Source organism: Oryctolagus cuniculus, chromosome 1 (assembly GCF_964237555.1).
Source record: "Oryctolagus cuniculus chromosome 1, mOryCun1.1, whole genome shotgun sequence".
Taxonomy (NCBI): Eukaryota; Metazoa; Chordata; class Mammalia; order Lagomorpha; family Leporidae; genus Oryctolagus; species Oryctolagus cuniculus.
This window is the reverse complement of record NC_091432.1, coordinates 136,161,055-136,175,704: the sequence shown is the minus strand read 5'-3', so window position 1 is coordinate 136,175,704 and position 14,650 is coordinate 136,161,055. Positions and strand designations below refer to the sequence as shown.

Sequence of the window (14,650 nt, the reverse complement as noted above, 5' to 3'; positions counted from 1 at the left end):
GCTAAGGCTTCCAAGCTGATATGGAATAGAAAGAGGGAGTCATCTTTGTCTTGTTTCTGATAAAATAATTGAATGATTTTCATATGTTGCTATTGCGTGTGGTATTTATAATAGATACACTTTATATGATTAAAGGCAGGGCCCTCTCTTCCCATTTTAATGCTTTAATTTCCAATGCTTTCTTTGCATCTATTGAGATGAGACTTTTAAAACAAGCTGTTAATATGGTACATTATAATAAAGGTTTGTGTATGTCAAATAAAACCATGATTCATGGAATAAATCTATGTAGTCACAATGCATTATTTTATAAAATATGGGATTTAGCTTGCTAATATTTTTGTTTAGAATTTTGTGTCAGTTCTTGAATGAGACCAACTCACAATGGCCCTTTCCTCTAGTGTTCATGCCTTTTTGATATAAAAAGTCTAAAATTCCTGTGTATGTTTACAAAAGATAGACACTCTTACCAGTGCTGAAGTATGATTAAATTAAAGGCAATTTCCATCTTTGAAATTTTAGGCATTCCCTATTTTTTCACAGTGAGAAAGTACATTACATCACCACAAATCATTCATTCAGACATAGACTTAATTACAAACGCATGCATTGTAATTAACGCAGGATTCACCATTGAGTTCAAGACAACGGGTCATCTGTATTCTGTCCTGGATGTTAGGGTGCTGCCTGGTGTGGGAGAATACGGGATGGCAGAGAAAATTCTCAGAGAATCCTTGAAATGGACATGGGATGCTACAGTGTAATACAGGAAAAAGCAGACCATCTGGGGAGTGAACCAGTAGATAGGACTTCTTTCTTTCTGTTTATGCATCTCTGAAATAAATGAATTTAAGAGACGTACTTAAATGAAAGAGAAGTTTATTTCAGTTCAAGAACATTTTTCAGGAGACAGCGTTGTGGTGCAGTTGGTTAAGCCATAGCCTGCACCCATGGCGTCTCACAGTAGAGCACCTGTTCCAGTCCTGACTTCTCGTCTTCTGATCCAGCTCCTGCAGAGGACTTGAGCAACAAGGACATGCCACAAGAACAAACATGGTAAAACTTCACAGTTGATCAAATTTTAAGTGACAGAGGGGAGAGAGAAAAGCTCCAATGATTGGAATTGGAAAAATTTTGATGAATGGGAAGCAGAGTGGGAAAGAAGTATTGGAAGAGCACCTCTCATTCCTGTGAATGATACCAAGAATGTAGATAGAGAGAGAACATTGTAGGATGCTTTGCTGTGCATAAAGACTCAAGAGACTGAGTAAATATATATTCGAATTTCTTTCTTCTTCTTCTTCTTCTTCTTCTTTTTTTTTTTTTTTGTAGGCTGATCTACACCACCTCAGCTTCTTTTAATACAACTCCATCTCAGGGCTGAGCCCAAAGGGACCCCAGTTGTATTTAGGTTAGTCACAAAAATATGCATGGGCATGTATGAATGTGTTGGCTTTACTCTTCTTGCTTGGGACATCTGGGCCAGAATGAGACAGGGGAAGACAATGCTCACTGAGGTGTTCTATTCAGTCATTGTTGAGAATTCCAGCAAGTCTGAGCACAAATATGAGACAAGAATTTCCCCCCTGAGCTGCCATCAGTTCTACAAGGACTCTCTTCTGTGGTCTAAGCCTTATCAGAAATAATTCTTGTTCAGATTTTTAGTATTGTCACATGCTCACCGGTTCTTCTTTTACTGAACTTTCCCCCACACTCACTTCCTTATTTAGGAGAAAAGATATCTGATTTTCATTATTTGACAGGGACACAGAGGGAAAGGGATGGGATGGAGGAGAGGAAGGGGCAGATCGGGGAGAGGGTGCCCATCTTCTGGTTTGCTCCATAAATATTTGCAATGGCTGGAGCCTAGAGGGTGAAAGCTGGGAGCCAGGAAGTCAATCCAGGTCCCCAGCGTGGGTGACAGGGATTCAACAACTTGAGTCATCACCTGCTGCTTCCCAGGCTGTACATTAGCAGGCAGCTGGAATTAGGAGTGGAGTCGGGTATGGAACTGATATGAGACAAAGGCATCCTAAATGCTTGGCCAAATTCTTGCCCCAGATTTCTAACTTTGAAATTCTAAGAAAAAAGGGGAGAAATACATGGAGAAAAGAGGCTTTGGAAATGATGAACAAATAAAGCTAAGGTGGTGTAGCAGTCGCTGCTGGTGTCTGGTGTTTAACCTTGGTTCTTGCCTTTCCAGTACACGTCACAGCCTCCTGTCGCAAGTACCTCTAGCTCTGTACAGGTGGGCTTTCTCTTGACCTGGTACGGGGAACTATTGGAAAAGTTGGGTGGTTGATGTCTCTGGGAACAGCCAGTCAGTGATGGGTAAAAGATGGTGAATGGATACCCCAGCTTTCTTGCTCCTTGCTGGGAATAACGGCAGTTTCCCCACTGCCCATCAAGGCTCAATGGGTGAGCCTCAAGAGTCCTGCTGGTCATTTATATGATAACAAATAAAGATCTTCAAAAGATTCATGGAAAATGTGTTATGAAAAGAAAACTATGCATGGATCTAAAAAGTTTTTCTGCCAAAATGTGCTTAACTTTTAAAAAAGATTTATTTATTTATTTGCAAGGCAGAGAGAGAGAGAGAGAGAGAAAGAATATCTTTCACCTGCTGGTTCACACCCCAATGGTTGGGGCTGGCCAGGCCAAATATATGAGCCAGGAGCTTCTTCTGGGTCTCCCACATGGGTGCAGGGACCCAAGGACTTGGGCCATTTTCTACTGCTTCCCCAGACCATCAGCAGGGAGCTGGCTCAGAAGTGGAGCAGCCGGGTCTCAAACCAGCACATGCCTGCACCTCAGGTGCCGGCCCCACGCTTATCTTTTAATTCCATTTTCCATGAGCTTTGTCAAGCACACTTGTATATCTTTCCCACTTTTGGTTGCCTTATTTTCTCATCAAATCTTTCTGTGCTCACCCTTTTTATTACAAACTACTTGCAATAATATTCCTTAATTAAGGTCCTGCTTCTGGGGCATCCGCCCTGAGGCAGGTGAGTATGGAAGGTATTTCATAGCAGAGTAAAAGCATCGAAGACCAACTTTCTCTACTTCTTTGTGCCTCCATTCAGATCTTCCCCTGCTCCATACTCTATTCCTGTGGGGAGGTTTTGCAAGAATTGGCAGCATTTTTCTGCTTAAGCAAGTGCAAGTAAAAAGCCAGACAAGGAGCATCTACTGACGGATAGGATACCTACCACATCTAACAAGACTCAGACTCAGAGGAAAATCTATGCCTTCTAAAGCACTCTTAGGACAAGGCTCCACTCCTGACTGATGCCTTTCTCAGCATCTGCCCCATGCCAGCATCCCCTCACATCTCAAAACCCAGTGACTGGCCCTTAGCTTTCAATGATGATGTGCATTTGACCTGGATTGTCTTCCAGAAAACCTTGACAGGAGACACTTGTGAAGATTTTGTTGAGTGCCCTCTGTTTGTAGTTAGTGCTGCAATAATCTGTCAGAGATTCTTCTCGAGTTGTGAAGGCAGTAGTGAGGAACCAAATAGTAGTTAAGAGACTCCCATGACACTTAAGTGCAATATATTTGAGACCCCAGAGAAAGGAAATAATGAATTCCTAGTGATGTCTGGAAATTGTAACACTAACAAAATATACACTGAGTATCTCTTCCAGAAATGCTGGGGACTAGAATTGCTTTTGGATTTTTTTTTTCATTTTAGTATATCTGCACATACATGATAAGAAAACTTGAGGATGTACACGAGTTTAAACACAATGTTTCACCATGTTTCATGACAACCTAGTCTTTATACACATAGCCTGAAGGGGAATTTTGTATCATATATTAGTGCACCTGCATTTTGGCTGCAACTCATCCCATGAGGTCGGATGGGGGCATTTTCACTTGTGTTCTGTTAGCACTAACAAAGTTCATATTTTGGGGCATTTTCAGATTTTGTATTTGGGATTTGGGATACTCAACTTGAGTTTTTATGTGTATAATTAAAATGGCATCTTTTTGAATCTCACAAATTTTTAATGTGTGATTTTTCTTTTAGAGTTATATTGGGCTTAGGCTCATCCTCCCTGCATTTTCTAGAAAAGTGTGTGCCTGTATTTCAGCATGCACAAGTCGCAGTTGATTCTGCTGGAGTTTGTGAGTGACACCTTAGTAACCAGGTTCCATCTTGGATTGAGGACACCAACAAACGCCCTTTTTTATAGAAAGCTTTTATTTAATAAATATAAATTTCATAAGTACAACTTTTGGATTATAGTGGTTCGTCCCCCCATACCCGCCCTCCCACCCCCAAACCATCCACCTCCTACTCCCTCTCCCATTCCAATCTTCATTAAGATTCATCATTAATTATCTTTATATACAGAAATCAACTCTATACTAAGTAAAGATTTTAACAGTTTGCACCCACGCAGACACACAAAATATAAAGTACTGTTTGAATAGTAATTTTACCATTAATTCTCATAGCACAACACGTTAAGGACAGAGGTCCTACATGGGGAGCAAGTGCACAGTGACTTCTGTTGTTGATTTAACAATTGAAACTCTTATTTATTATGTCAGTGATCACCCAAGGCTCTTGTCATGAGCTGCCAAGACTACGGAAGCCTCTTGAGTTCACAAACTCCGACATTATTTAGACAAGGCCATAGTCAAAGTGGAAGTTCTTTCTTCCCGTCAGAGAAAGGTATCTCCTTCTCTGATGGCCCCTTCTTTCCACTGAGATCTCACTCTCAGAGAGAAGAATCACATGCATTCTAAGGAACATCTAGGTCATGGTTATCATCTTCATGATCATTCATATATATTAAGCATTTCTTATGCTTTATGATAAAGCATTTTATTCCTGCAATCTTACTCAATTCTCACAAAAAGCTATGCATTTCTTTGAATAGTAGGCTCCTGTAAGGACCTGGTTAGATCTTCATCAGCTTTAGGTTCCAGGCAACAAGAAGCCCACAGTAAGAAGCATGGTTTTGGAGTTGAGTTTTCAAGAGTTTCATGCATTCTGGTAGAGGCCAACAATTGACGGGCTCATAACAAGTGGTCATCACCTTTTCATGAAAGCAGTGGGCCTTAGTGTTGACTTTTCCAAAACTGAACTGTTTATACAGTTGGAATAAAAGACGCCAAAGCTCTTTAGTTCATGGGAGTTAGTCTATAAGTTCGAGTTGTCACTGTTTCATATGGTCCATCCTCTATATTTCTTTCGTGTTTAATGGAGTCTTACTGTATTTCCAAAGAAACAAATGCTTTGGAAGGCCAGAAGGAATAAAAATGTGGGACAGCATGATGCACAAAGTTCCAGAAAATGCAGAAGATTTCAAAGATGATGATGATGTGTGTGTGTGAGTGTGACTCGCGTGAATTGAGTTCTACTTAGCCAATATTAGTTTGCCATTCACAATTAGCAAAGAACTGTGACAATCAAAAAATTAAGACTGGGGGATTCAAAGGTTTGTATAGTTCTCAAGAAGGAACTAAACTCTTTAAAAGTGATTATTACCATGTGAGGAGTGAGGTAAACTTTGGGAGCATCTGATATTTAAAATTACATACATCCATTGTATTTGGAAAAATAGATTATGCATGTCTTCATAGAAATAACAAGGCAATAGGTAACCAGATGCTGAAGAAGATTCTAGAAATGGGAGGTGGTACCGGGGAGGAGTTTTACTTTACATTTTGTACCCTTCCAGTTACGGTTTATGATTTTGCTCCTGAGTGCTTCCATTACTTTTATAATAAAAGAGTTTCTAAAAAGTGAAACAACTCAATCATCAAAGAACTTAAGATGCCCTGACAGGATCCTAATGAGTGGTGCACACTGTGGTGCAGCATTTGCAGAAACAGCTGCTATTAATTTCTTCTCTTCCTGCACACTTTCACAAACGCCCCTCCATCCATCCAAAGGCAGAGCCCACTGCCCCCACCCTTGTGACTTACAAGGAACATGATGTTGTCACCGTGCTTAACCTAACATTTGAAAAGCCTGGAAGCTTTTGCTTTGGGTCAGGGGAAAACCAAAACCACATAAGAAATGTAACTGATCTGAGAGCGCTCACTGTGGGAAAGCCCAAGGTGGCCGCATCAGGAGGCCCACTGGATGATGTATAACAAATCACCATGTATTTTGTGGCTTAAAATGATGGGCGTTTACCCCCTCCTGCTTCTGGAGGCCAGATTCTGAAATCCAGATGTTTTTGCAGGACCATGGTCTATGTGGATGCCCCAGGGGAGAACCCGGTGCCTTTTCTAGCTTTTGCCAGCATTTCTGCACTTGGATGGCACTGTCCTAACCTCTGCTTGTTTCCACTTCTCCTTTTCCACTGTATGTGTATGAGAAGGCTTCCTGCCTTACTCTTACAATGGTACAGGTATTGCATCCTGAGCTCATCTTATGTGTGTGCATTTATCTTATGTGTGTGCATTTTGAAAAAAAAAAGCTAGGCATGAATTTCAAAACTTTTGCACTGAAATAAACTTAGCCATTTTCCATGAGCTTTTTGAAGTTTTCTTATGTAAGCTAATAACTGCAGTTTCTGGGGAATTAGGGAGTGGATGAATCTTTGGGGGATCATGTTTTCTCAACCTACTGCAGAAGAGCCCTGAAATGCCAACCTAGAGGTAGAACCTTCTTGTGTGTTTTTCAATTCAGCTACACTTTCATTGGAATGAGTGCTGCCAAGGGAGTGATCCTAGCTGAAAGCAAGGTGAACCACCCAGCTGAACCCAGCCAATCACATCAGCAGGAAGACAAACCATTGTTTCCATCCAAATATTTTGTGTAAATTATTTTGCAAGAACAGGTAACGGAGATGTATTTCTAGGCAATAAGGGAAATGAATGCTTTTCTTATCAAAATGCTCAAACTTTACTCCTGACTTTTGAATTTTTGTTTATTTTGTTTACTACACACTCTTGATATTGTTCATGGATCTAAGAAAACAATCCTCTTAGAAATGAGACACACTGTAAGAGCTAGGTTAGATTCCTGGATTGAGGCTTATGAAGTTGCGCAATCTCTTCAGTTTCCTCATCTACAGATAGGAATGTAACCTGTAGAAAGCACCTAACACACCGTTGGAGCTCCACCAAGACTTGTGAGGTGAGGGAATGGCAGTGGGCTGTATTCTGTCAATTTACCACCCATATTGAATAATATAGTGAAGAATAACAGATTTTTCTGTTCTTTTTTTTCCCTTCCACTTCTGTTTGCTTTTCTAGCCCTTGCTTTCCTTCTTTGACTACTAAGGAATTCTGAGTCTTATTTCTCTATTTTAGGTCTCCCAGGCTCTATTTAAACAACAACAACAATCATAAAGTGCAAAAGGAAGTCATTCTGAACATCTACTTCCAATCTATGGAATCCTCAAATCAGTCTCCTCTTAGCTGGGTGAGCTTAGGGAGTTTCTTTCTCTGAGAATCCTTGAAACTGTGATATGATATCTCTTTCACAATAGATTTGGCATGGGTTGAAGTTGTCCAGGCAAGCTTAGCAGATAGTAGGGTCTTGGTAGATATTAATTCTCACTACTCCCTGCTCCAACTCCTACTGTCATGGGAGCAGGGTAGTCTTCCTAGGCACACCAAGAAACAGTCCCAGTGGAAGGAAGAAGACTCAGAGGGACTTGGAAAATCTCAAACCAGAGAACAAACCAGTGAAGAATGGTCCAGGTATGGAACTTGGAAACACTATCTTGGGTGTTTGTAGGCCCTCTTAGATTTTGGACTTATTTTACATTTCTGCCCAGGATATTATTTTATGAAAATGCAAATACTTCATATCTCCTTTACCCACAGCCCCTCTCCTCCATCTCTCCCTTTTGGATTTTTGTCTCTTCTGTTCCCAGACATCCAGAATGTGGAAGGAAGTGAGACACCAGCCCATTTGTGGATGAGTGCAGGTGCCAGCATTCCAGATCCTGGGTGTGGAGGCTTAAACCCAACCTTGCTGTCACGAAGACAGGATCCTGTTTATGAATGATGGCTTCTGCATTACTTATTCTGGTGGGGGTGAGGGGATATCTAATGAATGATTTGTCAGTTTTCTCAGGGCCCAGCCAACATCAGTGAGGACCTGTGGGTTTCCCAACAGTTTCCCCTCAAGGCGAGGAGTCTTGTGCAGTATCTCCAGTGAGACACTGCGCAGGGGTGCCACACTCAAGAGGATGATCTCTTATTCAAACCAGAAACTAAGTACAGCACTACATACTCTTGATAGTGTTCATGGATCCAAGAAAACAATCCTCTTAGAAATGAGAGACACTGTAAGAGCTGGTTTAGAATCCTGGATTGAGGCTTATGAAGTTGCGCAATCCCACTTCAAGTATTCGATTTTGGAACTTCAGTGTCCTCATCTACAGATAGGAATGTAACCTGTAGAAAGCACCTAACACACTGTTGGAGTTCCACCAAGACTTGTGAGGTGAGGGAATGGTAGTAGGTTGTACTTTGTCAATTTACCACCCTATACCCACATTCAGAGAGGGCAGAGATCCGAAAGGGAGGGGGAGGGAAATCCATTCCCATCAATATCCATTCAGGCCTGGGACCCACACTGAAATTCAGACCAAGCCCACCAAGTAAATGAGACGCAAATTCTTTGACACATCTCCCATGGAGAAGTGGTGGCCATAGTCCTTCCACATGAATTTGGGTGGCTTATGTCTGCCTCGGCCACAGCATTGCCATCCTTTGATCTCCATAGGGGATTGGTTCCAGGACCCCACTGATACCACAGTGCATGGATGCTCAAGTCAACCTGTGCACAGCTTCCTGCACACTTGGGCTGATTTTCAGATTGCTTGTAATGTAATTCAGTGTAAATGTTATGTGGATAGTTGTTATACTGTGTTGTACTGGAGGAAATGACAAGAAAAATGTCTATATCTATTCAGTAGATTTATTTATTTATTAAGTAGATTTATTTATTTATTTAAAATTTATTTATTTTGAAAGTCAGAGTTATAGAGAGAGAAAGAGGGAGAGGGAGAGGGAGAGAGAGAGAGAGAATCTTCCATCTGATGGTTCACTTGCCAAATGGCTACAGTGACCAGGGCTGGGCCAAGTTAAAGCCAGAAGCTTGGAACTCCATCTTGGTCTCCCATGTGGGTATTGGTGGCTCAGTTACTTGGGGCATCTTCCACTGCTTTCCCAAGCACATGAGCTGGAAGTGGTATCAGAAGTGGAGCAACAACTGAAACCCATGCCCTGATGTGTACTGGATGCCAGCCTTGCAGGCTGCCCCACAGTGCCAGCCCTGAGATCTTCCCTCTTTTAAGACCGTAGTTACTCATGAAATGTCTTTGAGAACAAAGAATGCATCCCACCAAAGCTATCGATCTGCCAGTAAGGCCATGCGCTGTCAGCTTGCCACATCTGTTGTCCATGGAAGTAAGGGGGAGCCTACTTACTCCCACCCCATCCAATGGCTCCCTGTATACTGGCGGCCAGCCCAGCCACAGTGCTTTCTGTATCATGCATTAGCATCGGAAAACCAGCATTTGGGAGGCATTTGTACCCTCCCATATCCATGCCTAATAGCCACACCCAACAAACCGCCTCTTGTTTCACTGGTGACTGGAGCTTTGACTCACTGAAGCCTGACAGCAAAACAGCGATTAGAGGGTGTTGTTTGGGGTGTTTTGCATGAGAGGAAATGAAGAGGCTTGAAGGGGGAAGGGTGGCAGGAGGGGTCCTTCCTGGAGGACAAAAGCCCCCCCTCCAACCCCCATTTTCTCTTGAAATCAATTTGAGAACAAGAGAATGGCATCAACAACTATCTCAGCAAATTGTGGTTTTGGGAAAAATGCAGCCTCTCTTATTGTTCTGGGCTTTTGCTAATGATGTTTTTCTCTGGAGGTCTCAACGAATTCACCTTTAACTGCGGAGAGAAGACTTACATATCATTCTCTATCTCTTTCTTGTGTTGCTTCCTTCAGGATGTAAAAGAGGCCAAAACCAGAGCTACAGAGTCCAGGGCAGGGATCAAGAGCTCTTTGTATCCTGGGAGGGTGGGATGCGAAATGAGACGGGAACAGGGTGTGAATGCTATGTTTCTTGGCTGTTTTATTCCAGGTTCTTGCCCGCCACATGAAATAAGAAGTTGAAGCTGAGGCTTAGGTAGCGTTCAAGAATGAGGAAATGATTTATTGAAAGAGAGTGAGTGCGCATTCAGACAGTGCGGGCAACCCCAGGCAGAAAGACACACACCATGAAGCCAATGTTCCTGTGAAGAGAGGAAAAGAAAGGGGGGGTGGAGAACGCCACTGCTTAGTTGTCCCCCTTATTTGGCAGGGAGTGGTGGCCTGGTTGAATGCACAGATGTGGTAGAGTTTGGGCCAAGTTCAATGCACCTGATGTTCCTTGGGAAGCTTTTTGTGGCATTTCCACACGGAGCTCACTGTGCATCTGCTCATCAGGGGTCCTCCTGGTGCTGTAGGAGGCTCAGGTGCATCATGGGAAAGTGGCTGTGCTGAACTGGCACGGACAGGGGTGGAGTCAGGGCTCAGGACCAGAGAGAGAAACTGCAGGAAAGCTCCCAGCTCATTGCTCCCTGACTGACTCCCTGCCTGTCCCCTATCAGAGGGGAGGTATGTTCAGTCCCAGAGCAGGAAGGAGAGCGGCAAGCTAGAGATAGCCAAAGAGTGGCAGCAGTGTCCCTGAACCCAGGTCAGACAAGCAATGCCCATGACCTTGACCCTTCTTGCCAGGTCAACAGAGTACAGAAATATGTGAGAATTCATTGAGAAACAGCTCAAGAGAGTATTCTGGAAGGTTATTGATGTTTTAATCTTTACATTGAAATTACTTTTTAAATGATTGAAAAATGGTGAGATGGCTCTCTCCCATCCCAACACAATTACACAATCTTATTTCCCTATGTAATAATTACTACCTAGCTCTTGCATATTTTCCAGAGATAATTATGCAAGTACATGATATATGAATTATCATTTTACTCAAGTGGAGGCATACTCTATCTATCATTCTGTGACCATGGGACCTAAAGAATATTGCGCATTTCCACAGCTGAGGCCAAACCCCAGATGCCCCCAATATAGAAGAAAGACCCAGGCTCTTGTCTATCCCCCTTAGACCAAGGTGTCCTTACCTACCCTTTAAAATTAACTGCTTATCCATAGGAGTCTACTGAATTAAGGGAGTGGAACAGCTGGCCCTATGAGATTTTAATCACTGGATTCCAGGAGTCATTTGCTGCCCTACCAGTTAAAATCTTGATGAACAATATTATGGGAAGGGTTCTTTTTTTGCCAAGAGAAGGGGATACCATGCCAAGAACATTGTAACTATCAGCTGAAGCCCAACTGACCATCAGGAATATTCCCTGAAATGCACCACTGCTGCCCAAGCGAAGGCTACAAGCACCACTGACCAACCAGGAACTTGGACATGAGCTGAACGTGCACCTGTCGGCCCCAACTTGAATCCAGCCCTAAGCACTTGGGAGCCCTGGAATTAAGTGACAGCTGCCTGCCTCCTTGCTCTGCATGTTACAAATAAATGCCTACTTTCTCCCACAATGCCCTTGTCAGAGTTGGACTTTTCTGCACGTTGGGTGAACAAACCTGGTTGGGGGTTCCATAGCAACTCGTCCAACTAGTTTGGGAAGAGGCTGTTCTGAAACATAGTTATGATGACATTCCTCTTTTTTTTTAAAGATTTTACTTATTTATTTATTTGAGAGGTAGAGCTACTGACAGAGAGAGGGAGAGACAGAGAGAAAGGTCTTCCATCCACTGGTTCACTTTCCAGATGGCTGCAGCAGCTGGAGCCATGCTGATCCAAAGCCAGGAGCCAGGAGCTTCTTCTGGATCTCCCACGTGGGTGCAGGGGCTCCAGCACTTGAACCATCTTCTACTGCTTTCCTCAGGCCATAAGCAGAGAGATGGAGTGGAAGGGACTTGAACCGCTGCCTATATGGAATGCTGGCGCCGCAGGTGGAGGCTTAGCCTACAACGCCACAATGCCGTCCCCTGTGATGACATTCATTGCTATACCTTCACAGCACTGTTTCATGGGTGTACTTTATTTAAGTAGTCTCCTATTGAGGGACAAGTATGTTGTTTCCATGATAACCTTCTTCCAAAGTAACTTAGAGTAAATTCTGTCATATGTGTAAGACTGAAATCTGATATGGGCCTTGGGGGTGATGAGTTAGCAACTGAAGTAGCCTAAGCAGTAATCAAGACATCCAAGTTATTACTTAGCACATCAAATATCATTACTGAAACTTGCACCAGCAGGTTTGTCAATTAGCATATAAGGGATGAAACTAATACAATCAAAAAAGGTGGTCGCTTAGTCCTTGAATGGGCAAAGTAATGGGATCCATCAAACAAGCCTTCATTGCCACAGGATGACTCAAGATACAGAGGTGGTCCCCAGGTTCTGTGTCCCTCGCTTCTCAAAGTGCCTTGTCACCTGACCGGGGCAAAAAGGAGGCCAAGCCATCTCTCTAAACGTCTTTGCTTCTGTTGTTTGAAATAATTAGGCACAAAACAGTTATCTCCAGCTATAGGACTTGTGATGTGCCTGTATTTTAACTCTGCTTACTGGTCAATATTTGTGTGGTTGGCAGAATTTGGCCTGGGAATTGCTTTCAATGGCAGCTGGAATTTGGTCTGGAATTGCAGCATAGCAACCTGGAGGAGAAATTGTGAGGTAGACAAGATATAGGCTCCATCTACCTCTGATTGCCAGAGGCTCTCAATAGACAACAAAGGAAGGTGATATTTCCTAAACAGCCAAACTGGCTTGGGATAATTTGGAGCTGGGAAATTTAGGTTGTTTCTAATTTTGTTTATTTATTTGTTTTATTTGAAAGGCAGAGAGACACACATGCACACACACAGAGAGAGAGGCAGATAGACTGGTTCACTCATCAAATATCTGCAATAGCCAGCGCTGAGCCAGGCCAAGGCCAGGAGCTAGGAACTCCATCTGGGTCTTCCACATGGGTGGCAGGGACCCAAGTGTCTGAGCCGTCACCAGCTCCTTCCCAGGGAACACATCATTAGGAAGTTGGATAGAAAATGGAGGACCCAGGACTCTAACAAGGCACTTCAATATAGGATGCAGGTGTACCAAATGGAACACAAACTGCTATGCCAAATGCCTGCCCCTTAATTCTATACTATTATAAATAATGCTGTAATGGATAACCATGTACATATGTCACTATGCAGGTGTGAATAACTGAGATTGATCGATACTAATTGCAATGTCCTCTTTCTAAGGAGTCACAAATTGAGTTATCCTGTGTTAAAGGCATACCACGTGACTTGGAGAAAGACCAATGGAGCCATTTTACCATTTCCAATGACCTCAATTGTGCTACTTGTGCTTATTACACAGAATCCTACAACTTACTCCTCAGCCATTCCAGGTGAGGCTGCCACTGAGAAAAATTTGCAACAAATTCTACCGTTCTGAAGTCTTTTCATTCATTCAGATCCACTAGGTGTTGTAAAAATGAAACAAAATAAAATGGAGGAAGAGCCTTGTCTTCGTCTGTTCTGCCTGCTATACCAAACACCATGAACGGAGCATCTTCTAAATAGTAGGAATTTACTCCCCACAGTTCCAGAGCAGAACAGCCCAAGATCAAGTTGCCTGAAGTTCCACCATTTCTGGCTTTCTTGATGGGCATAACCCCTGTCTGCTATAGCCTCTCTTGGTGGAAAAAGACAAGGGCTCTCTCTGAGACCTTTTTAATAAGGGCAGTAATCCAATTTATGGAGGTCTTCTCCCTGGTGACCTAATACCCCCACAAAGATGCCACCTCCTGATCCCATTGCCTTGAGGGTTAGTATTTCAGTACTCAAATTCTGGGGAAACACAAGCATTCAGAAGATGGAATGCTCTTTAAGCTATAATGCCCTCACCACAGGCAAAACCTGACAGATAGTTTTAGGTTTGGAAATTTACTCACGATTTTAAGGCTCAGCAAGAGGTTTTGTGGGGCTTAGAACCAACCATTCAGCAACTATTTATTACATTCTATGACAGAGACTCACTCTTGGGCCCACATACTCGTGAGTTTTCCCAGAGTCCCTTGCAGCTGGACATGCACACGTGACTGAGTCTGACCAATGGAACACAGGGAGAATTATGAGGGTCACTTCCTGGCCTGGCCCATGCATCCCTCCCTTCAGATTCTTTGCTGCTGCCATTACTCTGATTGATACACACTCCGTCTTGTGACATGCTGTGCCAAGCGTCTGGTCTTCAGACTGCACACCCAATGGACCAGTTACCTCCACCCTAAAGGACTATGCAAAAATACTGTTAGAGGCGGCTCTTGAGAACCGGCCTACAGCTGCCTGAATTGGGAGGTTAACACCCAGGTGGGTAGACTGTAATCCTTTAACCTGAGTCCTAAACTTCTTGACACTTCATAGTGAGATCCTAGCGGGGAAATAGACTGAAACTAATGACAGCATCTTGATTTATAGTATGCGTAAAGCGAAATTAAAAGAGACATTTATTTTGGTACAAATGCATTTGGAATCCGTGTGGTTTCTTTATAATATGTGTTTTCCACGAACTTTTTGAATACCTCTTGTGCAAGTATAATTCTCAGTGCTGTTGAATGGCCTGCCTGCCTATCCAGCTGTTTGTGTGACAT

At 42.9% G+C, this 14,650-nt stretch overlaps 1 long non-coding RNA gene across 1 annotated transcript in view; it reads left to right on the top strand.

Moving 5' to 3' along the window:
* LOC138843843 (uncharacterized) overlaps positions 1-13,514 on the top strand; it is a 34,230-nt gene extending 20,716 nt beyond the window's left edge. The window contains exon 4 of the long non-coding RNA XR_011378921.1: positions 13,260-13,514. This is a non-coding gene — a long non-coding RNA (uncharacterized lncRNA). The remainder of the gene's footprint in view (positions 1-13,259) is intronic.
* Positions 13,515-14,650: the final 1,136 nt, after the last annotated feature.